The sequence below is a fragment of the Sorex araneus genome, chromosome 2 (assembly GCF_027595985.1).
Source record: "Sorex araneus isolate mSorAra2 chromosome 2, mSorAra2.pri, whole genome shotgun sequence".
NCBI lineage: Eukaryota > Metazoa > Chordata > Mammalia > Eulipotyphla > Soricidae > Sorex > Sorex araneus.
In genome coordinates, this window is record NC_073303.1 from 158,202,998 (window position 1) to 158,230,154 (window position 27,157).

The window sequence follows — 27,157 nt, forward strand, 5'->3', positions numbered from 1 at the left end:
CACAAAAGTCAGATCAAAATGGACTAAAGATTTCAATATCATACCTGAATCCAAAAGCTACATGGAGGAAAATGTAGGCAGAACCCTTCATGACATTGAAGCAAAAAGCATCTTTAAGGATGAAACACGTCTGACCAAGCAAGTGAAAACAAACATAAACAAATGGAACTACATTAAATTAAGAAACTTCAGCACTTCAAAAGAAACAATGACCAAAATACAGGAGACCCCACAGAATGGGAAAGAATATTTACACAATATCCATCTGATAAGGGGTTAATATCCAGAATATACAAGATACTAGAAGAATTGTACAAGAAAAAAACCTTCAACCCCATTTAAAAAAATGGGAAGAAGAAATGAATAGGAGCTTCCTCAAATAAGAAATACAAATTGCCAAAAGGCATATGAAAAAATGCACTACATTGCTAATTATCGGGGAGATGCAAATCAAAACAACAATGAGATATCATCCCACACCACAAAGACTCACACACATCAAAAAGAACAATAACCAGTGTTAGGGCAGATGTGAGGAGAAAGGCACTCTCTTTCATTGTTGGTGGGAATGTGATGGTCTAGCCTTTTTGAAAAACAATATGGGCATTCTTTCAAAAACTAGAAATTGGGCGTCCATATTACCACTTCTGGGAATATATTCTGAGAGTGCAAAAAAGCACAGTAAAAGTGAAATCTGCACCTGTAGGTTCAATGCAGCACTGTTCACAATAGCCAGAATCTGGAAACCACATGAGTGCCCAAGAACAGACAACTGGTTGAAGAAACTTTGGTACACCTACACAGTGGAATACTATGCAGCTGTTAGGAAAGATGAAGTCATGAAATTTGCTTATGGTCATGGAGAGTTTCATGCTAAGTGAAATGAGTGAGAAAGAGAGGAGCAGACATAGAAGGACCACACTCATTTGTGGAACATGAAATAACATAAATAGCATAATATGAGACTGACACTCAAGGACAGTAGAGACAGGGTCAGGAATATTGCTCCATGGTTTTACTTGACCAAGCAAGTCCCATAAGCAAATGGGACTACATTAAATTAAGAAACTTCTGCACCTTAAAAGAAACAATGACCAAAATACAGAGAGACCCCACAAAATGGGAAAGAATATTTACCTGTCTCATGAGCTGGGGTACAAGGCAGCTGGAATAGAGAAAGGATCACTAAATCAATGATGGTTGGAAGACTTTGCTCAGTACCTGTACAGAACCCATAATACCCAAACCAGGGAGAGAGAGAGAGAGAGAGAGAGAGAGAGAGAGAGAGAGAGAGCAAAAAAAGTGCCTGTCATAGTTTAAGGCTGGGTTGGGGGGGGGCAGTAAGGAGTGTATATGGAGGGATGGATCTTGGAACATTGACTGAAACCCTACCAAGAAAGCTTTGTAACTGTTTCTCACAGTGATTCAATCAAAAAAAAAATAAAACTAAGAAACAAAAATAAATGATGTTTGGAAGAGAAATACGCAGAGTCTCTTGCCCACATACCTGGCTGTCTTCCCTGGGGCCCCTCAGAGGGGGCGGGCTTCAGTTTCCCTCCCCGCCCTGAGCAGAGCTCCCATAGCCAAAGACCTCTGGAATCTAGCCACAGCCATGCTCAAGGCCCCTCCCAACATGTTCATACGAGCCTCACGCATGAAGGTACCTGCTGAGGAACCCAGGTGTGTGGGACCCGGAGCTGAGACCTCCAAGCCTGCTGGGATCAGGACTGGGCCTCTTCTGCCCAGATTTCCCATTTTCCAGTAGCTAGGCCGTCACACCCAGGGACTGCCCCTGGTGCCGTGGAATCCCACCAAAGGACCACATCCAGAGACTTAAAACCAAGCACCAAGCTCCCGTACATCTTATAGCCTACTTCTCCCTCTAGGAGAACCTGGCAAGCTAGCGAGAGTTTTCTGCCCACATGGGAGAGCCTTGCAAATCCCCCATGGTGTATTCATATGCCAAAGCCAGTAACAATGATGGGTCTTATTCCCCTGGCCCTGAAAGAGCCTCCAATGAGGCATCGTTGGAAAGGATGAGTAAAGAGAGGTTTCTAAAATCTCAGGCTACGAGATATGGAGACAATACTGAGACCACTCGAGAAATTCGACGATCAACGGGATGATGATGATGATGATGATGATGATGATGATGATGATGATGATGATGATGATGATGATGATGATGATATAAGAGAAATCTTTCTGTACCCTCTGGTTCTGACTAACCACTCAGTATGATACTCTCTAGATTCATCCACATAGCAACAAATTGCATGATTTTGTCTTTTCTTATAGCCAAGTAGAATATCATAGTTTCTTTATCTAATAATTTGTTCTTGGACCCCTGAGATGTGTCCAGATTTGGGCTATTGTGAACAATGAACATAGAAGCACAGATGCCTTTTATGAATTAAATTTTTAGGCAGTTGGGGTAGATACCAAGAAGTGGAATTGCTGAGAAACAGGGGATCTCTAATTCTTAGTTAGTTTTTTAAGTTTTAGAAAAATGCCCATACTGTTTTCCCAAAAGGTTTAATTAATAGACATCCCAAAAAACAGTGAATAAGGCTTCCTTTTCAACCATATACCAGCCAACACTAGTTGTTTTAGTCCTTTTTTTAAAAAATTAAAAATTTTTTTTATTAGTGAATCACCGTGAAATACAGTTACAGGCTTACAAACTTTCGTGCTTGCGTTTTAGTCATACAAAGATCGAGCACCATCCCTCCACCAGTGCCCATTTTTCCACCACCAATGGTCCCAGCCAGTTGTGTTCTTTTTACTATGTATCATCAGTCTTATTAAGGAAGGTGATATATTTTTACTGTCTAAATTTGCATTTCCTTAATAATAAGTGATAAGAGCATTTTTCTAATACCTATTGGCCATCTGTATGCCTTATTTAAAGAAGTTTCTGTTCATCTTTTCTCTCCATTTTTTGCTGTGGTTGATTACTTTTCTTGTTCAGTTTTATGTGTTTCATATATCTAGGTTAACCCTTTGCCAGATGAATAGGTGGAAATATTTTCTCCAAGTCAATGATCATTTTTCATTTTAAAGTGCAGAAGCTTCAGTTTGGTCACTGTTTCTTTTGAAGTACAGAAGCTTCTTCCTATCACTATCACAGATGTCAGCCCAAAGTGAGTTGAAGTCCTATACATCAGATCTGAAGCCGTAAATTGTATTGAGGAAAATATAGTAGAGCATTTCATAACATTGGATCTATAAGTAATTATAATGGCTCAATCTCAGTGTTCAAGCAAACAGAAGAAAAGATAAACTAATGGGACTATATAACAGTGATTTTTATGACTTGGTATATTTTGCTAAATGTTTTTCTATATATATACTGAACTTTTTATTTTGTTCTGTCATTATGGTGCCTTAGGTAGGACAAGCTAAATTTGTTACCTAAATTTAAAAATATGATTTCACTTTTATTTTTGTTTTTTGGTTTTGGTTTTGTGTTTACATAAGTTATGCCAAGAAAAAATAGTTGACTAGAAATCCTAACATCTAAAATCCTATCTTGTGGCTTCTGATAGAATAGAAAGTAAAAGAAAAATGTTACCAAATCCTCACTCATCTCAATCTATCAGTTAAGCTACGTAGGTTGTTTCCACTTTTGGTATTGCATATAATGCTTAGATAAACAGATGTAAATTATTTTACATGCAGTATGTGTTTTAACTTATTTTGATCATATATCTAGAAGTGGAGTTGTTGGTCATGCAAACATTTAAGTATATAAACCTTTTGTTTAATATTTTAAGAAACTACCAATTTTTTTTCAAAGTGGATGCATCATTTAAAAATATCTCCATAATTTACAGTGTGTGGGAGGCAGAGGGTGGGTAAAACAGAAAAAGGACCAGTATGACAATAATAGTTGTAATAGTTGGAAATAAAGATGCTGGACAAGAACTGACTATTAAAAGTAGGTAAAGGAATATACACAACAGCCTTTCAGTATCTGTGTTGCTAACCACAATGCCCAACAGGGAGAGAGAGAGAGAGAGAGAGAGAGAGAGAGAGAGAGAGAGAGAGAGAGAGAGAGAGAGAGAGAAGTGCCTGCCATAGAGGCAGGCTGGAGTCAGAGTTGAAGGGTGATGAAACGGAAATTAAGGACATTGGTGCTGAGAAATATGGACTGGTGAAGGGATGGGTGTTGGAACACTGTATGGCTGAAACCTAACCATGAACAAATTTGTAAGGGTTTATCTCAAAGTTATTTTATTTAAAAAATAGAATATATATACAGAGAGAGATAAGTAACTGGAGTTCCAATTTCTCTACATCCTAGACAATGTTTATATTCTGTCTGATTTATTTTAATCACACTGAGTGTGAAGTGGTATCTCAATTTGGTTCTGGTTTATCTTTCCATAATGCAAAGATGTTGAAAATTTTTTGTATGCTGATTCCCATATATACTTATCTCAATCTGTGGATATTTTTCTTCATAGTCATTATAGAGAAAAACATTTTAATTTTGATGTTTAGTTTCTATGTTTGTCTCGTTGCTCATGCTTTTGTGTAACACCAAAGAATACATTGCTTAATCAAAAATGACAAAGATTTACAGAATTTTATAATTTAGTTGTTACATTTATTCTTTAAAGTACTTTTCATAAATTTTTTGTACATAAGTTGAGAAAGAAGTACAATTTGTTTCTTTCTTTAGTTTCTTTCCCTCCTTCCCTCCTTCCTCCCTCCCACCCTCCCTCCTTCGTTCCTTCCTTCGTTCCTTCTTTCCTTCTTTCCTTCCATCCTTCCTCTTTTCTTTCTTTTTTACTTTCTTTTCTTCTTTCTTTATTTCTCACTTTTTTCCTTTCTTCCTTCTTTCTTTCTTTCCTTTTCTCCAGCTGTCCAACTGCCACTTGGTGAAATAATTCTTTTCCTATTTTCTTGAACCTAAAAAAATGAACTTTCCAAAGTAGTATCATAGATTTCCCCCACAGAATTTTTAAGATTTGCCAATTTGGCATGTGAATTATTTTTAGCTAATGTAAATCAAGAACTGCAGATTCACAAAGATCTTTGTCATTACTGAAACTATCCAGAAGAATGATGATTTAGATCATTGTCTATGTAGCACTGTCATTCTGTTGTTCATTGATTTGCTCGAGTGGGCACCAGTAACCATTTTGAGACTTGTTACTGTTTTTGACATATAGAATATTCCACGGATAGCTTGCCAATCTCTGCCACGAGGGCGGAATACTCTTGGTAGCCTGCCAACCTCTCCAAGAGTCACAGAGAAATCGAACCTAGGTCAGCCATGTGCAAGGCAAATGCCCTACCTGCTATGTTATAGCTCTAGTCTATAACTATATTTAGCATTATCTCCATAAATAACCCTTCTAACATTTTTATATGACATCCCAAACGTCTTGTTATTAAGCATATAGCTTTTGTTGTTTGAATCACCATCCTCAGAAGTTTAACTTGATCACTCAACTAATCTGACAAGAACCTGAAGTATAGGAGTCATTTTCTCTTTGCTCCTATGGTACCTTATTGAAAATATCTTATTGTTTTCTTTTTCTAACTCATCTGTATTTCAAGAATGCTATATCCTCTTGAAAGCAGAAAGAGTGAGGTAAGGTGCTAATTTTTCAAAAATTAACAATTAGGGCATAGGAAATAATACTATGGTTATGGTACATGACTAATAGATGCCACACCAAGTTCCCCAAAGCATTGATAATTACAAGCCCTGAAGACCGAGTAGCACCACTGTGTGTGCTCAGGAGGCACCCCTAGAACTTCCACAGGTGCCCCAGCACTGCAGGGACTGGGAAGTGTTACATCTCTGAGTCTTTGCACTGAGTCTATGGATGAAGTGGCCATTCCAGTGGGACATCTGAGCCTCCTGAGTATCACTTGAAAGGTCCCCCAAATAAATAAGTAAAATGAAATCAATGTCTATAAATATTTCAAGTTTTTTAAATATTTGTTTTTGATAGCAGACATAAGCTGGTATTGTATGCCTTCCTTAAAAAGTGCCTTTCAGGAAAAGTCTCTCTAAGTTTCAACACAAAAGTTATTTTTTACCACTGACTTTCATCGGAGAACATTTAATAGTTTTTCATGGAAATCAAGAGTCCAATTTTTCATACAAATTAATTCATTATTACATAAGGAAAATTGAAATTAAATTCTTTCTGAAAAATCAAGTTCTTCAGAAATTGATTTACCTTTCAGTGCACTAAAGCAACTCATTTTGAGAAATTTTATATACTAAATAAATGCTATATGTAAATATTGTAAAAGTCAGTAATCCTTCATTGTATTCATGTTTCACATGAAAGTCTTAAATAAAATTTTACTTAGTGCAAGTTATCCCTTGCATTTATATTGTCTGTTGACATTTTGGTCTCTTAGAATTCTAATACTTCATATGACGTGAAATAATAAAAGTTCACATTATCATTAGTTTCAGATAACATTTACAAGATCATGTATTACATATATACATATATATATATATTTGTGTGTGTTTGTGTGTGTGTAGTCACTTTGCGATTGGGAATCCCGATACTCTCTCTCACCACCTGCATTTGGTGGTCTTGTGCCACTTCCCCACCCGCAACGACCAATGCCAAGGGCAAACAAAGGAGGAAACGAGAGCCAGGCTACTTGGTGATCAGTTGCCATTAATTCCATTCTCCCCACGCACCTGTTCCAATCTCACTAAGGCCCTCATACCCAACTCCTCCTGTCTCCCTCACTTGTCTCTCTACGCTTCGACTTACAGACTTGGGCTCTCTCTAGTCTCTCCCCAACTCCCAGTATCTATTTTGGGTAGCAACAACACCCAGGGTCTGGTAGCACAATCAATATATCAAAGCCCTTCCTGATCTCTTGCAGCTAGGAGAACAGGCTCAATGGCAGAAATATCACCTAGGGGTTTTTCGTTCTCTCCTTAGCTCAATAACTTAATTAATATCTTAATTCTACTTCTGAATATTAGTTATTTTGTATGGACACAATAAGAGATACATTAAACTTGCAGGGTGTCTCTCCTGGGGACATCTTGCTACAGATCCCAGACTACAGTGCTCAGGCCAGTTTAGTCTTTCCTAACCCGAGCAGGGTCCTAATCTAGCTGTTACTTTTTGGATAATGACAGAATTTGTCCATGACTATGCTCTTAACTTATAGCTAAGTATTAGGGCACTTTGGCCTGGCCCATTTTGATGCCAGGTTAGCTCACAGCTTACCCTGGTTCCATCCAGTCCTTCATCGGGACCCTGTTTTGGGCATTCTAGGAAGTAAAAGCAATTGAGGCTTAAATCCAGAGAACAGATGCCCCAGAGTGAATATTATTCGGAGTCAATTAGCTTCCAAGTTACATAAGTATAGCATTAACTGTCTTCTTGTGTCTATACAAAAAAGAACATTATTCTGAATTAACTGTTCAAAGGACTTAAGGAGAAGAGAAAAGCAATGTTTATAAGTTAACAGAGTCTGATTAGGAGCTAAAGGAGATTGACTGGTTGGGGAAGGAGAGCACAAAGAAAGAGGTTACAAATAAACACAGAAGAATGGGAGCCCTGTGACATTGTGATAAGAGTAACCCAATAAACCTAAGCTCCCTGTGACAAGGAATAAAGGACAAACCAATGTTATCCTACACACACACACACACACACACACATGCATATATATATATATACATATATATATATATATATATATTAGTTCAATGGCCACATACAGGCTGTGCTCAGGGCTTATTCCTGACTCTGTGCTCAGAGATTACTCCTGGCAGGCTTAGGGTCATATGAGGTATTGGGAATCAAACACAGATTAGTCATGTGCAAGGCAAATGCCTTACCTGCTGTATTATCACTCTGGCTTCTTATTTGTTTTAGATATATTTGTCCTTCCTTCTCAAATAGATTTTCCTTGAGTATTAGTATCATATATTTTAATATATTCATTATTATTAATTAATAATAGTTAATTAATTAAAAGCAAAATTAATATATTAAGTTGCTCAAAATAAAACCAAAAAATTGATGACCTAGGAATGGAGGTCCAAATCTTATACTTTTACTTTTTATAAAACAGCAATTAACTGACTATAGAGCAGATTATCCAGTATTGAGCTTTTTGTCACTGGGAATGCCCAACTATGGTCACACTAGGGTCAAGGAAACTTTGGATTTGTATGAAGAATTTGATTAGAGGACCACAAAGAAAATATAAACTATATCTAAATAAATTTTGGTGAAGTTTAAAGTAGTTTGCTTAATTTTGTCACGTGTGAAGCAAAATTACTAAAAGTCTATGTTAAATATTTCTGTATCACTCTATCACTGTCATCCCATTGTTCATCGATTTACTCGAGCAGGCACCAGTAACGTCTCTATTCCACCCAGCCCTGAGATTTTAGCAGCCTCTCCTTACTCATCTTTCCCAACAGTTGGAGGCTCTTTCAGGGTCAGGGAATGAGACCTATAGTTACTGTTTTTGGCATATTGAATATGCCACGGGTAGCTTGCTAGGCTCTGCCCGTGCAGGTGGAATAATCTCAGTAGCTTCCCAGGCTCTCCAAGAGGTATTTGTGTGTGTGTGTGTATATGTACATCTGTCCTCTACATATAATATATATATTATTCTCTATGATTAATATTTGTTAAATATTTAAACACTAATAAATATATATAGATGCATTCTATTTTGTTTGTTTGTTCTTGTGCTATATCCCAAAACTCAGTGAACAGGAGTAAGTTCATGACATACTTCTAGATCTGTGCTCAGATATAATTCTTGGTGGTACTCAGGATCATATGTAGTACCAGAGTTAAAACCAGGGTCGTTGGCAGTGTGTAAAGCACGTGCCTCCCACTGGACTATCTTTCTTGCCTCTGCTATTTAGGTTTTTATGGGGACCACAACTGGCAATGCTCAGGAACAACAAAAACCATCCCCAGTGGTGTGGAGCGGATATTTTGGTTTTGCCTAGTCATGATAATGGAGGATATGTAGTTCTAGGGATGGAAATCAGGACCTTATGTGGTTCTAAAGGTGGGAATCAATTCCTTCCACATTGCAGGCACATGCTCTACCATTTGAACTACCTGCCTGGACTGAAAAAGCTACATTTTATGAAACTGTTCTTTCCACTTATTAGGTAAAACTGATTTGTATGTGGTGTGTGTCTGTGTGTCTGTATGTTTGTTTCTGTATAGAGAGTGTTATAATATATATAAAGTTTATGTGTGCATACATAGACATTTTTTACCTTATTCCTATCCATAATACAAAATACAAATAATTTGACTTGGAGGAAACTCCACAACAATGCTCAGGAGACCTGGAATCCCTTTAGCATTTCTTGGTTAACCCCTGAGAGATTTAAAACAAGGGTCCATTGTAATACGGAAGGATATAACACAAAATCCCAACAAAATAAACACCTCACCATGAATACTATATCCAGCTAGATTTGAAAGAACTATACTGAGCTTCATGAACAGACAAAGCTTTGGGAATTCATAGTTTTGAAATCAGCTTTACAAGAAGCATTAAAAATGCTCCTTTAAAGCACAGGAAAAACTTCCCAAGACATGGTATTAAGTATGGCACTCATGCCTGAGAACAGACTCCTGGTTAAAGAAACTTTGGTGCATCTACACAATGGAATACTATGCAGCTGTTAGGAGAAATGAAGTTATGAAATTTGCTTGAAAGTGGATAGAAATGGAGAGAATCATGCTAAGTGAAATGATTCATAAAGAGAGGAACAGACATAGAAGGACTGCACTCATGTGTGGAATATAAGATAACATAATATGAGACTGATACCCAAGGACAGTAGACACAAGGGCCAGGAAGATTGTTCCATAGTTGGAAGCCTGCTTCATGAGCTGGGGGAGAAGGAAGTTGGAACATAGAAGGGATCACTAAGTCAATGATGGATGGAGGCATCAGTCGGGATGGGAGATCTGTGCTAAAGGTAGATAAAGGACCAAACGTGAAAACCTCTCAGTATTGCAAACCATAATGCTCAAAAGTAGAGATAGAGAATGGGGAAAATTGTCTGCCATGGAGGCAGGGGGAGGGTTGAATGCGGGGGACATTGGAGGTGGAGTATGTGCACTGGTAGAGGGATGGATGTCTGATCATTGTATGATTGTAACTCAAACATGAAAGCTTGTAACTGCATCTCACGGTAATTCAATAAAAAAAAAAAGTATGGCACTCTTTAATGGTGCTATATGGCTGTCTTATACTAGATTAATTCAGGTTGAAAATATATAGCAATTTATCATCAATAATTAATGATTTATTTTCTGATCAATCTTATTTGCTATTCCTTTAAGTTTTACTTGAAGCAAGTAATATGAAATAAATTTGCCAGATGCCTGCCAAGGGGGAGGACTGGTGGAGGAGGGGTGAACCAGGACCATTGGTAGAAGGAAGGAGCCATTGGAGTGGGGTTGGCATGAGAGCATTGTATGCCTGAAACAACTCAATTATGAAGAACTTTGTGAATCATAATGTCTTAATAAAAAAATTTTAAAAACCAAATAAATATAAATCAAGGGTCCCTGGATGCAATGCTTCTCGGTGCCTCTGGTGCTAGAGGTTTTGGGAACCAACCTGTTGGTGCTCAGGACCTCTGCAGCCACACCCTGCAATGGTGCTTTCAGCCCCCCCCCAAGCAGTTATTTTTTATTATATCATTGTGAAATAAACAGTTACAAATTTGTTCATGATTGGGTTTCAGTCATACAATGTTCCAAACCCTATATTCCTTCTAAAAGAAAGGCAATGCTGTGAGTTTATTTATTTTAAGTTAAAATCATCGTGTTTTCAAAGGAGAAGGAAAATGTTTTTATAAAAATAAAAACTTTTATTTTTATTTTATTTTATTTTTATTTTTTTATTTTTATAAAAATAAAAATAAATAAAATTTTAAATAAAAATAAAAAATAAAAATTGGCTTTATTATAGAAATTGTTGTTAGCTCAAAACAACTGCACTAAAAGGATTATAAAAATTTACATGAAAACTTAATAACTTCTGATTTCAAATAGCCAAAACAGAAAACTGGTTTGTTTGTTTGTTTGTTTGTTTGTTTGTTTTATGAAAGAGACGCCAGCTCAAGGACATGGAAAAGACTTGTTTTAACACCACTAATATCCTAAGCTCTAGGAAAGAAATATATATGAATATAGTCTGGCCTTCCATCTCCTGAACTTTGATGATTGCTTTATATGGAGAGATGCATCTGTTCCTCTTTTAGAACAGATCTCAAAGTCTTTAAAAGGATACAAAAGGACCTGCAGGAATCCTGAGGCAGAACCATTAAGCGTAGACCTCCACACATGTGGCTGTTAGCATGATGCTGTGTGCCTCGCGCACACTGTTAATGTTCATCAACACCCTCTCAGAGGCAGGAAAATGGAGATTTCATTTCAGGCTAACAACAGAGACATTTCAAAGCCAGATATTACTCAAGACAAATGGATACTTTGGCCTGAAATATTGAGCTTTTACAAAAGCATTTGATCTTTCAGCTTAGGCTTGCCTATTTGTTTATGTTTGAGAAACTAAAAGGGGGAATAAAGTCTATTCCGAAATATTTTTTTAAAATAGCTATAAAAATTAAAAATTTAAAAGACGTTTGGAAGGTTGAGGGAAAGAAGATTTATTTGAGTTTAGAATGATTTTTCTTGCAATAGTTGTGCTATCGAAGACAGTAGTCCTAATTTAACTTTTAAATTTAATTTAAAAGTTAAATTAAGCAGCTACTCAGTCATGCAAGTAATATTTTAGCACTTCATAGCCATATGTAGCAAGTAGTGACCATATCTGACAGGCAAATAAAGACCATTTCCGGGGCTAGAGCAATGGCATAGCAGGTAGGGCGTTTGCTTTGCACGCGGCCAACCTGGGTTCAATTCCCAGCATCCCATATGGTCCCCTGAACACCGCCAGATGTGATTCCTGAGTGCAGAGCCAGGAATAACCCCTGTGCATTGCTAGGTGTGACCCAAAAAGAAAGGGAAAAAAAAGACGATTTCCTTGTGGTCAGAGCAGTAGGACAGCAAATGGGGCCCTTGCCTTTCACATAGCTAACCTGGGTTGGATGCCTAGCATCCCATGTGGTCTCTGGAGCATTGCCAGGGGTAGTTGCTGAGTTTATAGAATGGAGCGAACCCTGAGCATCGCTGTGTATGGTCCCAAACCAATATATATATATATATATATATATATATATATGGTCCCAAACTAATATATATATGTATATGTATACACACACATATATACACACATATATAGTGTGTGTATTATAAATGTTATATATGCAACATTTCCATAAGAAAACAAATTCTGACAGCATCACTTTAGAGAGAGCAATGTTACTCAGAATTTATCTATGAAAAGAAAACATTTAAAAGAATACTAAACATGTTTTTATAAAGCCATATTACTTAAGGTAAGGAGAAGTATTTCACCTCAGCTTTATTAAATGTTCCCTTAAAATTAAATGTATTCTTAATATTCATTAGAGTTATTTTGTGCTATCCACAAAATCACAGACCAGACCATTGGAAATACAAAATAAAATCCATTACAAAGATATGAATCAACTAAAGATTTTCCCATCAAAAGTGAGACATTCTGAAGAATTTCTGAATACAAAAGGAATACAAATTAGTAATTTGTAAAGTAGACAAAAGCAGAGACTTCTAGAAGTTGAGTAGGCTGGACTCTTAGACCCTTTTACCTTCATCATAAAATTGTATGAACATCTAAATTAAAGTGAACCACTGATTCTTTTGAAGCTGAGCTCTAGTTTTTCACATTTCTAAAGCAGGAAATAATTTTTCATGAATGGAGCAAATTTGTTGCATGAGGCAAAAATATGAACTATTTTAATTTCCCCAAAGATGTCTTGATCTGAACCTCAGCTATGATCAAAACTTTTCTAGAAAATTTAAGGCAACAAACTTGCTAATACAGTAACATAGTTTTCAGTCTATCATCCTTTGGTTTTTGCACCAGAGCAAAACTTTTACTTATGAATTAGAACTTATAGTGATTAACTGAAGGAATAAGAGTTTTGGTAGAGTTATGGCACAGTATAACTCTCAAGAATCTAAAAACCGCTCCACAACATAGACTCAAACATTTAAAATCTAAAATGCTCAATTACATCAAATAAAATTTTTCTTTTCTTTTCTTTTCTTTTTTTTGTCAAATGAAAGTTCTTTTACCCTACATTTAGCCAACTCAAGTTAGATCTCTATTATTCCATATGTCCCCATGAGCGACTCCAGGAGTGATCCCTGAGCATAGAGGCATAAGCAAGTTCAAACAATACCCAGTGTCACCCAAAAGCCAATAAATAAATAAATAAATAAATAAATAGAAATAATAAATGGGATGATATCAGGAGTTGTTGTGAATTACCAGGTTATTGCAAGTATGATAAAAATAGAACCTGCGTGTAATAAACTTTTTCTTTCATCTATTTCCTACCTTCTTTTATGAATCATGTTTTGGTATTGTATTTATAAGACATTGCCATGCCAATCGTTCATCAAGGCTTTGTTATATGTTATCTCCTAGTACTTCTATAGCTTCATTTATGTTTGTGTTTATTTTGAGTCAATTTTTGTAAAAACAAAAAAATCTAAGGTTTATGTCTGCAGTGACTTTATTTGCAGTTGAATGGCCAATTGCTCCAGTACATGTTACCATTATTCCATTGTATTGTCTTTGCTCCTTGGTAAAAGATTAGTTTACTTATTTTGCTATATTTGGGGTCTTTCTATTCTATTTCACTGCTCTATTTCTCTATTGCTTTGCCAACATATTTCTTTATTACCTCAGCTTTATTGTAAGTCTTAACATAGGCTCAGTAGGTAAAATATGTAATTGTTTATGTAAATTCAAGACTCAGTTTGTTGATATTTAAAAAATAATGTATTGTATTACGGTTTTCTGCTGCATTGAATCTATCTGAATCTGTAGATTGTGTTGAGCAAACTGATATTTTGGCAATAGTGAATCTTCCTATCCATGAACATAAAGTATCTTTCCATTTATTTAGTTCTCTTTTGATATCTCTCATCACACTTTTGTAGTTTAACTCCCAGAATTTTATGCATATTTTGTGCAGATATTTGTATAGAGTTTTATACCTGTGTTTAAGTTTTAAGTTATAAAGTTTACTAGTAATGTCTTCATTTGTAATGACCAAAAACTTTAAGCAAACAAAATGAAAAAAGGAGAAACAAATACCTAATTAATTAAATACAATTAATTACTGGACAGCAATATAAATTAATCAACCATTGAGCTATGCATAAATATGAGATAATCTTAAACTGCTATGGTGAATCAAAAAGTCAAACAAAAGAGAGGAATATGCTATAGGAATATGTTTGTATAAAATTCTAGGAAATATGAACTAACTAGCCTAAAATCATAAAGTGCCTGTCAGTGATGTCTGAGAAATATCAGTGGAGAGGAGGGAAGGAGGATTAAAGAAAAAGCAACTCTCCTCAGCCCTGCCAGGAGCAAGCCCTGAGCATCTGCCATTATTCACAAACAAACCAAGAAAAACAGAAAGAGCAATGTCAAAAGGACACAAAAAGCTTTGGGTCTTACATAATGCTCATTGTACTGATTGTGATGACATTTTAATGTGTGCGTGTGTGTAACATATATATATACATATATATATATAAATTTACTAAATTCAAAGTCAATACATGTGATTGGTTTCATAAAAATTATATCATAATAAAGTTGTAGAAAAATTTTAAATTAACCTTAAACCCCCTGATATTGTAAGATTATGAAAGCTTTAGCAAAAATTATTTCTCAGTTAAAAACGTTTTTTAAATTAAATGTATTTAGTACAAACTTTTAATAGATTTTAAAAATGTTTTTATCAATAATAAATTCACCTCTTGGCTCCTGAGTAAAATTTAATCATTAACATATTATTAACTTTATAAAACAATTTATGGGGTAAATATTATTCTTAATAAATATAAATGTGAAACCTAATGATAATATTTAAAATTTTTTCAAGTGTCTTTCTTACATGTTTTCAAGAGAAACATTTTAGTGCACCTTAAGCCCATCAAAAATTTAGTTGGAATTCTCAGTTTTTAACTCAATTTGGATTGTAAAAACATATTCAAACAGTGTCACTTTAACCAAAGCAAGTAAGCAAGTACATAAGTAAACAATTTTATCTTCTACTTTCAGAAATTATACAAATAAGTAATGTATTAGAAATCTATCAGGACAATTTCTTGTAGTAATAAGCATGATCTTTATGTCTTTTCATGACCATTGTCATGTGCACTGATGTTTTCAAAAGACAGTCTCTCTTTTATTGTTCCCAAATTTTATTTTATTAAAGCCCTGTGCATTGCAAGGTTATTCATAGTTGAGTTTTTGACATATAATTTTTCATCACTGATCCAGCCACTAGTGCCAGCTTCCCTCCACCAGTGTGTCCAGGTTCCCTTTTCTACCACCACCAGCCCCCATCCTGACAGCCTTTCATTTGTAACTTCAGTATTAGGTTCTCTATACATGTAATGGGCTGGAGCGATTGCACAGAGGATAAGGCTGACCCGGGTTTGATTCCTCTGTCCCTCATGGAGAGCTCGGCAAGCTACCAAGAGGAGCCATGTTTTTGTACTATAACTTCGGCCCCAGATTTAAGTATTTTAATACTTTTTAATAACTGTTTAACTAAAAATATACAGCTGGTAAATTTGTGCTGGAGCGATAGCACAGCTGGTAGGGCATTTGCCTTGCATGCGGCTGACTCGGGTTCGATTCCTCCATCCCTCTCAGAGAGCCCGGCAAGCTACCAAGAGTCTCCCACCCTCGCGGCAGAACCTGCTAAGCTCCCCATGGCGTATTCAATATGCCCAAAATAGTAACAACAAGTCTCACAATGGAGACGTTACTGGTGCCTGCTCGAGCAAATCATTGAACAATGGGATGATAGTGCTACAGTGCTACAGAATTTTTTTGGATGTATGACATCTATTCGGGTATGAGATAAAAGCTATTGTATTTTTAAAATATCTGTATTTAATTATAAATAATGCTGAGCATTTTCTCATATGTCAATAGGACAGCTATGATTTTTTTCAACTTTATTTAAACACCGTGATTTACAAAGTTATTCATGATAACTTGTTTCATGTATTCAGTATTCCAACAGCAATTTCACCACCACTGGCACTTTCCCTCTACCATTGCCTCCATTTTCCCAATCACCCCTCAAGTCTGCTCCCATGGATAGCTGTATCTTTTAATTAGTAAAGTGTCTTTTAAAATGTTGTGAATTTTTTTAATTAGATGACCTTTTCTTGTTAAGTTTATGGGTTTTATAATTGAATATATATTTAGATATTAATATTTAGACATCTTAATTTGGTGTCACTATATGATATATAAATATCTTTTTTCAACTCTTAGGTTACCATTTAGTTTTTGTAGTAGTTTCTTTACTGTTTAAAGATTTTAGATTTGCTGTAGTCCCAATAACTTATGCTTGCTTTGATGCCTTTTAGATGGCAAAAGTATCTCTAAATAAATCTATGATATTGAGGTCCTAGAACTTATCTCTTTTGTTATCTTCTATTATTTTGACCTAATATCTAAGTCTTTAGTTCATTCGGAGTCAATTTTTGTGTATGGTGTTATGTTAATCAGTCACTGTCACTGTCATTCCATTGCTCATCTATTTGCTTGAGCTGGCTGAAGCTATAGCACAGCGGGTAGGGCATTCTCCTTGCACGTGGTTGAAACGGGTTCAATTCCTCTGCCCCTCTCGGAGCTACCGAGAGTATTTTGCCTGCACGGTAGAGCCTGGCAAACTACCTGTGGTGTATTTAAAAAAGCCAAAAACAGTAACATCTCACAATGGAGATGTTACTGGTGCCCGCTCAAGCAAATGTTAATCAATACTTTTTTCTTATTTCTTTTTTTACATGCATCTTTCTAGTTGTCTCATTACAATTTGTTGAAGAGGTAAAATTTATCATATTCTTTTGACTCCTTTATTATGGATTAGATGTTCCTATATGTGTGGGTTTATGTCAGGCCAAAGCAAATAACCTAATAAAAATATTCTTTCTTTGGATTTTACTATCATTCCCAGATAATCTAATCCATGCCTGCATGCCAGTCATATAACAAAAGGAAATGACTTTAAGCTTTTTTTATTTTTTTTTTTTTAGTATTAAGCTAAGGACAATATTAGAACAAAGATTTTAGGTCTTATGAAAAAACAAACGTGGATAATCTTCACTTGAAATCTTATTTACTTATTTATATTCTTACTGCAATAAGTTGTTATTGAGTGCATTTGATATCAGCTATCAAGATTTATTGATCTGAGTTGAATATATAAAATAATAAACACTCAAGAGACTATTAATCTTTATGAATGTTAAAATGTCATATCAATTTGTCTTTTATCATACCCCTATTTATTATAAAATTTCTTATAGAAAATAAAATTTTCAGAAAGTGTATGGTTTACTTTTGTTTTGGAGGGGACACACCTGGTTTGGTAAGGGCTTACTCCTGGCTCTGAACTCAGGGATCACTTCTGGTACTGTTTGGAGATCATTTATGCTGGGAATCAAACCTGGGTCAGCAGCACATAAGACAAAAGCCTTCCCTGCGCTGCTATCTCTCTGGTCCCTGTGGTTAATTTTGAAATAGAATAAGGGGATGAGAACCTTTTAAAATTGTATGTCTGAAAACTAAATCATAGTGTAACTTCTTGAGAGCTTGTTTGGAGGCTCTAGCAGGGGGGTGCAGCTACTCGTATACCCTCCACCGAGACCCGTCTGTCTCTCTTAGGGGAAGGCCGTTCTCTTCGGCCCAGCACGCAGCTATGGGAGGGATGCACATGGAGTGGTGAGGGAGGAAGGGGACACCAGCCTAGCCAGCCAGATCAGCCAAATCAATTCTGGCGATCAATTGGGGTGACAGATGTCGCAGCCAGATTGCCCTCACATGAGAGGGTTCATACTAAGCAGACAGCACGCAAGTCAACGGGCAGGAAGGCACCTCGCAAGCAGCTGGCCACCAAGGCGGCCCGCAAGAGTGGCACCAGCCACTGCAGGCATGAAGAAGCCACACTGCTACTGGCCAGACACCATAGCACTGTGTCCACTAAACTGCTTATCCTCAAGCTACGTTCCAGTGGCTGGTTTGCGAGATTGTACAGGACTTCAAGACCGACCTGCACTCCCAGAGCTTGGCCGTCAAGCCACTGCAGGAGGTGTCTGAGGCCTACCTGGTGGGGCTCTTCCAGGATACCAACATTTGCATCACCCACGCCAAGAGCGTCACCATTATGCCCAAGGACATCCAGCTGGCATGCCACATCTTCAGAGAGAGGGCATAATTTTACAATGCTAAAATCTCAGGGCTGCATTTGTTTACTTGCAGGATTGTTTTCCATCCTTTAATTTTGAGTCTGTGTTTGCTCTGACTGATAGATTGTACTCATTTGTGGAATATAAAGTAACAGAATGGGAGACTAACACCCAAGAATAGTAGAGATAAATACCAGGAGGATTACTCCACAGTTTAGAAGCAGGCCTCACATGCTGGGGGAAAAGGCAACTCAGATACAGAAGGGACCACCAAGTAAAGGGTGCTTGGAGGGCCGGCTCAGGATGGAAGATACAGGCTGAAAGTGGACTATAAACCGAACATGATCGCCACTTAATACCTTTATAGCAAACCACAACACCCAAAAGGAGAGAGAGAGCAAAAAGGGAATGCCCTGCCAAAGAGGCAGGGTGGAATGGAGGGGACGGGGTGGGGGTGGAGGGAGGGTTGCTGGGATCATTGATGGTGGAGAATGGGCACTGGTGGATGGATGGGCACTCGATCATTGTATGACTGAAATGCAAGCACGAAAGTTTGTAAGTCTGTAACTGTACCTCACGGTGATTCACTAATAAAATTTTTTTTTTTAATTTCAGAGCTGGGCCAAATGGAGACGCTACTGGTGCCCGCTTGAGCAAATCGATGATTAATGAGATGACAGTGCTACAGTGTAGCTTTGTATGTTGGTGGATGGATTATCTTTTCATGTTATTATTATTGTTATTACTATTATTATTATTTAATGGAAGACTAACTTCAAGCAGTGCTCAGGGCCCTGGCAGCATTCCTGGGTTTGGCCCCAGTGGTGCTGGATACTGTCAAGACCACACTGGTGGAGGTCTGGTGCAATTAGGGCCACATCCTGTGGTGCTAGGGATCAGATGTCAGACTTTACATGCAAAGCATGCATAAGAATTGGAGCAATTACAGACTTACTTAGATATGAGAAAGAGTGATACAATAGAAAAATGAGTAGGAAAGTTTCATTATACTAGTAATATGTTACCAATTCCATGTTTAATATTAAGCAATTGTTTATCTGTACCTTACTAGTAAAATAAGAATCTTCGGTAGGGGAATTGTGATTTTTCTAAATTCTAAAAATCTTTTAATCTAAAACTAAAATTTATCAAATATTGAAAGCAAAGAACATTGAGTGCTGTATTTGTGGTCCTTTAAATTTGAACATTCTTTAAATCTAAAACTAAAGTTTATCAAATATTGAAAGTAAGTGCATTTGTGGGTCTGCTGGGTGACAGAAATGTGTAAAATGATTGCTAATTACAAAGAGTGTGGAGAAAGGCTATGTAGAATATTTATGCCTCCGTACAGACATTTACATTAAAATTCTTTTAAAAGCATTTAGCTTGCCAGATAAAACACATTGGTAGTCCTGAATCTGTAACAATCAGCATTTTAAGTATTAGTCCTGATTAAGCCTTTCAGGATAGAGTTTAAAGGCTTTTGATGTAATTATCTCCTAAGTGATTCTAGTTGAGATAGGAATAATGAAATCCCGCTCTAAAAATAAAAACAAGTTATTCTATAAAATAATAGGTTAGAATGATTATAAACTATTCAATTATTTGTAGTAGTCATTTCAGTGTAAACTGAAATAACAGCAAGTGATAAGCAAATCATCTGTCAACAAAGAATGAAAACAGTCTGACTACAAAGTGCTAGCTTATACCTGGCAAGGTAGACAGAGTGTTCTACGCTGACATTCCAAGTTACTGATAGGAAACCCACTCCTCTGTTGTTAGTGGGAACTAATAAGGGACAGAAGTGTGTTACACATGGATAGCTCTGTAGCACTGTCTTCCCATTATTTATCGATTTGCTTGAGCGGGCAAAAGTAATATCTGCATTGTGAGACTTGTTGTTACTGTTTTTGGCATATCGAATATGCCATGGAGAGTTTGCCAGGTTATGCCGTGCAGGCTGGATACTCTCGGTAGCTTGCCTGGCTCTCTGAGGGGGATGGGGGAATTGAACTCAGATCGGCCGCATGCAAGGCAAACACCCTACCTGCTGTTCTCTCGCTCCAGCACAAATTTACCAGCTGTATATTTTTAGTTAAACAGTTATTAAAAAGTATTTAAAATGCTTAAATTTGGGGCCGAAGTTATAGTACTAAAACATGGCTCTTTGCATGTGCCCACCTGGGTTTGATTCCTGGCATCTCGTGTGGTCTCCTGAGAGTGTGAGGAGGCAGCCCTGAGAACAGAGCCAAAAGTAAACTGTTCGGCTAAAAACACAGAAGGCTAAACCTTTATCAACATGTCATCTCTTATAGAAGGGCTTAATGGTCCCTGGGTGAAATGCAACAATCTTCACACTCTTTCCTCTAAGGATACTTTTTTGTAGCATATTCAGCTGTTTCTTTTTTTATAACAATACAAAATATATTATTTCGGTTCTGCTTTGGGGCAGGGGTTGGGGTTCAGGATGGAAACATCTGAAATATGTTGGTGAGAAGGTACAATGGATGTGAGCTTAGTGTTTGAATATTAAATGTGATCAAATATTGTGAACTACTATATAAAATTAAAAAATAGCAAAAAAAACCCTCAATAATGTGAAGTTCTGACGTGCAACTAATATTCTCAAGCATTTCTATCTTTGGGAAAAGTTGGCAGTCATGGGGATGTGGACCACATCTGGCAGTGCTCAGGCTATTCCTGACTTGCTGCTCAGAAGTGCTGAAGAGTCAGATGTGGGCCAGATAATCTCATCAACAGCAACAATCTAGAGACTCACTGTCCTTCTCTCTTGGAAGAAAGCATAAAACAACACATGCCATAGCCATGCTGCTGGACCCCGTGCCAGGCTGTTTCATTCAGGGTACCTGGGGGGGAGGGGCAGATGAGACTCCTCCCCGCCCCAAGGGACCCAGCCCTGGCCACTGAAATCCTAGACTTCCACACAATATCAGATACCTCCACACCACTCATATTCCAAAAGTAGCACACCACATAAAAAAAAATAATAAAATTAGAAAACACTGGCAAGGTTTTTGAAGAAAAGGACCTTTGGTGCTGGTATATTGTTGGTAGCACTGCACTGTGGCACTGTCATTCCATTGTCCATCCATTTGCTCAAGTGGGCACCAGTAACATCTCCATTGTGAGACTTGTTACTGTTTTTGGTATATCAAATATGCCATGGGTAGTTTGCCAGGCTCTGCCATGCAGGCAGGATACTCTTGGTAGGTTGCTGGGAAAGAGGAATCGAACCCGGGTAGGCCACATGCAAGGCAAACGCCCTTACCTGCTGTGCTTCGATCTGGCCTTGTGCTGTCACTCCAGTCCACATACATTATTGGTGAGAATGTAAATTGATGCAGTCTATAGAAAATAATACGGAGATTCCTTTAAAAATAAAATTTAAAAAGTTCATATGATCCAGCAATACCAGTCCTAGGCATTTGTCTGACAGATATGAAAATATGAATTCAAAAAACATTTGTGCCCCTATGTCTAGAGGGACTATTTGCAATAGTCAAAACATAGACTCAAGCAAATGCTAAAATTTGACTGCAGAAATTTTGGTAAATAGACTCAGTGAATATAATGAAAGTATGCTCTTTGGAACAAAATGGATGGATCTTGAGTTGATTTTGCTTAGCGAGTAAAGAAATGAAAGACAATTATCAATTGCTTCACTCATATGTGTAACACAAATAGCTAAGGCAAATAAATTAATTGACCAGAAATAATAAAACTAACTCCTAGATTCAATGAAAATTACAGTTGCTACTAATAGAAAAAGAAAGTGGGGGCTGGGGAGTGAGGAATAAGGAAAGGGGTCTTTCAGGTGGTGGAATGACACTGGAATTTTGGTGTGGTGACAGAGTGGTGACAACTATAAACATGATTTTTGAAGCTAAACACTTGAAATTCCATAAGTTATAAGCTAATGATAAGTCAATAAAAATTAATAAATTATTTATATTAGAATACAGAAATTTCTTATATTTAACAAGCTAGATATATTCACTTGGTTTCTCAAGTCAGATCTTGTCTTCTTAAATACCTAGTAAATGGGAAGCAGTTCTTTGGCATTGAAGCAACTAAGTAGGATATTACACGACAGAGTACCAAAACATCAGTGTAGGTCCAATCCTGGAGTGTATAATACCTGCTTTGGGAAATACATAAGAAACAACCACTTAGGACAGAATTGAGCTAAAGTGAAGAAGGCCACATCTTCAGGTTTAAACTTGACCTGTGTGGTATCTAAGTCAGAAGTGCATGGGACAGGGAGCAAAAGCACAGGGGGTAAAGCACTTGAATGCAGCCAACCCAAGTTTGGTCCCTAGAGCCCATATGTTCCCCTGAGCCCTCCAGGAATGATCTCTGAGTATCTGAGTAATCCCTGAGGATCTCTGGGTATAACCCAAAACAAACAAACAAAAAAATCAAATATACTGTTAGTAAATTAAAAATCTGAGACTTTCCCCATTTTTCCTAAAGAAATGTGCAACTAGGATTCAATTGTTTTGGTGTACAGAGATGTGAAAAGAAAGTAAACTAATTTTCATAAATATCACAGATTCCTCCCAAGAGGAAAGTAATGAGACGTGCAGTTCTACTTCACAACACTGGAGTAGTGTTGCACTTTTGGAATTGATGACTATATTACTAACAGTTAGAATAAGCATAATGATAGCAGGAACGCACAATTTCTACCCACAATTTATTGTATGTGCCACTCAAGTAATTTTCACAAGCTAGGAGTGCAGCTCACTGATAGAGGGCATGCTTGCATGTACAAGGCCTTGGGTATAATCCTCCACTTGTACCACTTGTATCACTGTGGTCCCGCTTTTCATCGATTTGTTCAAGCGGGCGCCAGTAATGTCTCTATTCATCCCTATCTCATTCAGCGTCAGGGGAATGAGGCCCATTACTGTTACTATTTTTGGCATATCGAATATGCCACAGGTAGCTTGCCAGGCTCTGCTGTGTGAGATTCTGCATCGCTCGCTCTCTTCCAGGAGCTTTGTTTTATAGTCTCTGGATCTTGGCTGTTGATGAGATTACATGGCACTGGGTGGCAGTTTGTGGGTGTGACTGCCAACCTACTGGAATACCGGGGATCTGGGTAGAGGAGGCCCAGAGCAGGGCCTATCTTTGACTGTGATATATGATAATGAGAAGTCATAAGTAGGGGACACATGTAGCACTGCACTGTCATTGATTTGCTCGAGCAGGCACCAGTAATGTCTCCATTGTGAGAGTTGTTGTTACTGGTTTTGGCATATCGAATACACCACGGGTAGCTATATTTTTGGTAGCTTGCCAGGCTCCCTAAGAGGGACAGAGGAATCAAACCCGGGTCAGCTGCGTGCAAGGCAAACGCCCTACCTGCTGTGCTATTGCTCCTTATAATAACATTAGAAATATAATTGACATCCTTTAGACTGAGAAAAGCACTTGAAAATCTTGGTATAGCAGCAAAGGAGATTGTCTCAAATGGAAGATATGTTTTGACTTCCTGCCAAATAGAGACACTATATTTTGCTTGAATGATTAACTGGAAAAATAGGAACATGTGATATATTGTTACTTCTACTTGGTGAAGTGAGCCATTTTGTATATTTAAAACTAATCTATAATGTATATTCACATACAATAGTGGATTCTGATTTATACATGCTTCATAGAGGCAGAAGATGTTTTGAAAGTGCCCATAGCCTTGTGGATTTAATGGACCAAACGTTACTCACCCCCTTTAATGCAGCCAAAGAATTATTATCAACTAGAAACTGTATAATTAGGGAAACTCGTGGATTTCTTATTTTCTTACTTTAGTACATTGCTTCAAGTCTGAGTAGACAATGGCTTATAACTCCATTTAGTTCTCTTGACCAACTCCTCCTAGTTCTTGACCAACTAGACTGAGTAGCTGTGGTGCACTCGGGTTCTTACACAAGGCAACACCAGGTCCACATCAGTGGTGTGGAGTTTGGGTGGGGGCTCTCCAGGCCTACATCTGGGCTCTAGGTTCAACGTGGCACCAGAGACTAACCCAAGGTTCTCATGTACCCCTAAACCCTTCACAATCCCCCCAACTCTATAGTATTTCTTTTTAGAAAATTTAAACATACTGTTCCTTTGCAGTTGAAAAAGAACACCAGTTTGAAATGTCCTTTACAATTTTATTCATGAGATACAGCCATCCTTATATCAATAGTAGATAGTCAATTATAATTAATCATCTTGGAGAACCTGTTATTGCTTCTTATAAATCAGTTGCTGCTCCTAATCTTGCAAACTGCTTTTCAATGTATTCTCATCTATACTGTTGTCATATTTCCATCTTTTTAAGTTTCTTCTGAAATCCTTAGGGCTTAAAAGAATCTAGATATCCTCCAACTCAATTTACATGATAAGAAAATTGTCACTAAAAAATGTTAAGGAATTTGTGAAAGATTTTATCTTTCATTAATGGCAGATGTAGGGCAAGAGCCAATTTTCAGACTATTGCATCAAGTGCTCTTTCCACTATTCATAAACTTCTACCATAACCTCTTCATAGAATCAGAAAAAGCACATCTGATTTATATTTATGCATTAATCATTTTTCTCCTAAATATCGCAATGATATTATATGAGTGTGTGTTTTAACTCTTTGCTGCTTTTCTTTCTCCCCACATTGCTGTACAGATAGTACTGTACTGTACCACTGTAGCACTGCCGTCCCCACTGTTCATTGATTTCCTCAAGCGGGCACCAGTAACGTCTTTATTGTGAGACTTGTTGTTACTTTTCTTGGCATATTGAATATGCCATGGGTAGCTTGCCAGGCTCTGATGTGTGGGTGGGATACTTTCGGTAGCTTGCCGAGCTCTGAGAGAGGGACAGAGGAATTGAACCCGGGTCAGCCACATGCAAGACAAATGCCCTACCCGCCGTGCTATAACTCCAGTACTATACTAAATACTATATTGAAGAAGTATAGCAAAATTCCATCCTAGTTTAGGAAGTGTTTTATTTTTAGTTAATGGGTTAATTTTTTATTTAATCAAGTATTTTAAGTGCATAGTATGTTATTGACTTTTATTGGGCCCTGAAGTGGGGGTGAGGGAAACCAGTGTATCATTTATTGTATCATCTACAAGCCTATTACCTTGCAAACCCACATAAATCTTTTGCTTATAAGATATCCCCCAAGTAAAAATTATAAAAGAATTATACTTATGATGCTATGTACCATCAATTACTCTTAGCTGATTATATATCTCTTTATTCATATTGTTTGCAATATGATCTTATCCCTCTCTCATGGTAAAATAAGGTTGTCAACGAAATGCTAACAGATGTTATGGAACCAGAGACTTGAAAAGTACCTGTATGTTTGAGCTTTACTCTCTTGTGCCTCTGCCATGCAATGGAAAAGATACATTCAGGCTAGCTTTTTGCCCCACCCACCCACCTCAATATGAGGTGATTTGTTCCATTTATTTTGGAATTATCTTGGTAATAAGTTCATGATAGCTCAACTTATACAGGCTACAAGAAAAGTACTGACAGTACTGACATTTTGTAAAAATGACTACAAAGTGTGTAAAAAAAAGAGTTCCAGTTTTCCTCCATTATGAAGTCAGGTTGAATAATTTGAATTTCTATAAAAGGGCTAGGACATGATGCACAAGGTGGAGATTAAGAGCATGGCTATGAAGTGAGGTTACTCAGCTTCCCTCTTTGTCAGGTAGTGATTTAGGGTAAATTGCTTAATGTCATGTCCTTCATTCCATCATCTATAAATGAAGACAGTAATAGCACTCGTCAAATGCTGTATCTAGCCTGTAATAGATCCTCAGATGAGTTATGTTTGTGTTCCTCTCTACATATAGATGCTGATACTATCAGACAGAATTACCTGGGGACATATCCATGGGCCCACACTATTGTACGGTGAGTTCCACAGAATTTCTCCAGCTGGAATCAAAGTTGTAGCCTGAAGCTGCCCTTTTGGTTTTTCTTATTATCAGTAAATCCCACCTCAGTTTCCAGAACCTCCATTAGTAAATTTTGGTAGTACAATGTTCATCATAAGTTCTGGAGGTTACATGACTTTTCAGGGCCCACATAAGAAGATTTCTTCTGGGTAGAGAGAAATAGGAACCCATACATGGGATACTGTTTTTATGGTGGTTTACAGTAGAGTGTCTAGGATTTCAAGGATTCACTGTTCTATGTAAAAATTAAAATAAGGGAATAGAACCATGCTTTGCTTTTCAGAAAGAATTATGGGTAGAGAGTCCTGGATTGTTACCCAGTTGTGTAGGTTGAAATATGTTTATCTGTAATGGGGATCTTCAAAAGGGACCCCTCACCTATCAGAAGTACAATGTCAGGCAATTTAATTTCTTAAAGAACAAATTATCAGGTATTTACACTACAGATTAGCTACTGATCATACTATATTATTTATATATAATCTTGAGGCTTAGGTTACTATTTTATACTTACTGTAAAACCAATATTCTCTTAGCAGCTAAATTTTTAATTTATAGTAGCTTTCTAGTGGGACTGTGATTCCAAAGATATATTAACCTTTAGATGTGCTTATATAAGTTTTCGATTTCAAAAATTTCCCAACTGACATACATTAATATTTAACTTTTAATATATTTCTATATTTCTATTTGAGGATTCTTAACAACTCTACCGTACTTACAAATAGTTTGTGTGAGTAGTTCATGACTTTTATTACTTATAAATGAAGT

At 37.0% G+C, this 27,157-nt stretch overlaps 1 pseudogene; it reads left to right on the plus strand.

Annotated features, from left to right (window-relative positions):
* Positions 1 to 18,430, plus strand: part of LOC129401709 (histone H3-like) — a 55,741-nt pseudogene extending 37,311 nt beyond the window's left edge.
* The last annotated feature ends 8,727 nt before the right edge of the window (positions 18,431 to 27,157 follow it).